The following is a 3,045-nucleotide window of genomic DNA, read 5'->3' on the forward strand; positions in this document are numbered from 1 at the left end:
GATGCTTACTTTAAAAATTATTAAACCACTACTATAAAAATATGTACTGTATAAAAATGTTCAGATTCATGTTTCCAAGAAACTTGAATAGCCACTGTGGAAAATAACAGCAGCTCCCTATCACCTCCATGATTTTTTTTTTGGGGGGGGGGGACTTCTAATATTTCCTTACACTATTAAATACACAGCCATAGTAAATATGAATCAACTACGAATGCATAACTCTGGGTTACATATTCCTATCTGAAACCCTGAATTTCAAAGATTAAAGACTATGATTCCATAGCACTGAGCCATAGAAATTAAAGTGGTGTGAAACCATTAATTCTACAGTGTAGATGCATTCTTAGACATGCTGTTCCCAATTTTGGGGAGTAGGGGAGTAATAATAATAATAATATTTCATTTATATCCTGCCACCATCTCCCAATAGGGACTCAGTAGGTAGATTGCAGGGCAAAAAGAATTGAGGACTAAACACAAAATTGCTGCATTTCCTGAGTGTCACATGTAGCTCAATTGTTAATGCAATCCCTATCAAAGTAATTGTTTTCATTGATTATGTATTAGCTCTTGGGAATGAACTAGTTATGAATAAGGCCAATGAACAAGTGCCTGAGGGACTAATATAGCAGGTTCATTAGGCACTTCAAAATGTTGCTGCAATTGTGCTTAGCTTCAAAAACCTCCTGGTTTCATCCTTTCCTCTCGAGACTATTCAAAACAATTTGGGAGCTTTTTGAGAATGCTCACCGCTTTCAAGCTTCAGCTATTCTACTGAGAATTTTATATCAACTTCTTTAGCAACCAGTTCCAGGGGGAAATAGGAAAGGCCAGTTACATTTTCCCTCCTCCCTTTTTGTTATTGAACAATGAAATGCATTGATTTCACTGTTGCAGTTTCACTGCTGCTCAGGGAGCTACTGGCAGCTTCAGTTTTTTTTTAACCTGACCTGAATCTGTTGCTAGGCTATTTCTCACCAAATTGTCAGACTCATTTTTCAGGACCTATTCACATGCCCATTAGTGACACAGAGGCTGGCTTGAAAGCATCGTAAAACCATGAATATGGTACCCATAAGCCTTTGTATACAAATACCTCTGTATGCAAGATTCGTTCTCCCCTAAGTGTAAGAAAATCAATGTTTTTCATCTGAGAGCTAACTCTTCCACATGATGGTGGGCACTCATTGCATACCCCCAACATTTAACTGATGAAAATGAAGGCATGTGTGGCCAAGGAATCTTAAGAGTGTAGTTAAGATGGCAAAGGTTAGTAATGGGGAAAGCAGGAGAGGCTACAGCAGTTTGCTTTTGCCTGAGCCTACCAGGGGAGGGGAAGCGGGATTTGACTGTTTCCTCTCCTCTCCTCTCCTCTCCTCTCCTCTCCTCTACAATTCTGAATAAATTGAATGCAAACTATTTTTGCACTTTGAATTCAGTTTACAACTGAGCTGTGGACAAAGTGGGGGAGTGGAAGAAGCAGAGAGAAACTGGGACAGAGGATTAATCAGGAGATTTGGAGGGTATGTCATATTTACATCATGCTACACAACTCAGGTTTTCTCCATGATTGCCATGCACTGAGGTTGTTGTGTTAAATTTGACACAACATCATGCTCACCAGCATCATGCTCCCAGCTCATGTTCATCCTCCAGTATATCGAGGAAGGCTATGAGAAAGGTTGCATTACAGGAACAGTCTTTGTGGACCTTACGGCAGCCTATGACACGGTACAACATAGGACATTGCTGCATAAAGTTGACCATAACACCTGGGACTACAATTTTACAAAAACACAATCTGGCTAGTAGTATTTTTTTTTAAAAAAACTCTAAAATCAGGACAGTAAATAAAGAACAACACTCTGAAAACAGGGGAATTCCAGACAGGAAACAATCAGGGACAGCTAATCACCTCCCAACAATGGATTCCCCCAGGCAGGAATCAGCCAGGCCTTGAAGCTGCAAGGTGATCAATTGCAACATTAACAGTCAAGAGTTCTTTTGCCCACCCTGGACCTTTCACAGATATATAAACCTCCTTTGCCTAGTTTCCAATATACCTCACAACCTCTGAGGTTGCCTGCCACAGATGTGGGTGAAACGTCAGGAAAGAGCAGGGACGGGCTGTGGTGCAGCTGGTTAGTAGCCAGCTACAATAAATCACTACTGACCGAGAGGTCATGAGATCGAAGCCCAGGTTGGATTTACTCCATCAAGGACTCGGTGTCAGAAGTGGTTGATGGCCGGAATCAAGCATATCCTCAGGAAGCCGAAAGTTGGAAAATGTTAGATACACCTAAAATGTTATATTTTAATATATTGTAAACAAAAGACCTGGAAATATATTGATTTGTCTATCCCTATTTATGACTCATGCATTTGTCCTAAAAATCCTGTCTCTTAATCAGAACCTGTTTACCATGCCTTCTATCACTGTTAAGTGAAAGGAGAAGATAAATATAATTTCTTGCTGGAATCACTGTGTTTGCTTCTAACAATGTGATTTACCTTCCATGCTTCTGTTTTTTTTCAGCACAGATACAAAAATACACATAATGGCACATGGTTATTCATTTTCTTTATGAAGCATGATGTTTTGTTCTGTATCATTTACACTCCCAAATAATAGTCATCCAGAACATTTCCCTGTAGAGTGCATTTGAATTCCATCCAGGAATGGTGCCCTTGTCCTTGCCAGCTTTCAGTATTTCACTTGGGTTGGATGCTTACAGAGCTCTATATTGTTGAATTCTTATCCTCGGTGAATTAATGCGTAACTCGTAAGAGTGCTATATCTAGATGAATTGAAATACTATTGCTTCCAAGTTCCTTTGGGGCTTTGTTTTCATCAGGCAATGGTGAGTCAAGCAGGCTCACATCAGTAGGATGACTTCTATTATCAGGAATAAGAAGACAGGAAGAAAGGATAAAGGGATACTTTATGGCATTCCATCTTTTACAAATGACAGATCACAATAATCAGGGTACAAAGAGGAAAAAGTGAACAAGTTGTACAACAGGTGACATTTCAAGTTGTTG

This window comes from Anolis carolinensis, chromosome 6 (genome assembly GCF_035594765.1).
Source record: "Anolis carolinensis isolate JA03-04 chromosome 6, rAnoCar3.1.pri, whole genome shotgun sequence".
NCBI classification, from domain to species: domain Eukaryota; kingdom Metazoa; phylum Chordata; class Lepidosauria; order Squamata; family Dactyloidae; genus Anolis; species Anolis carolinensis.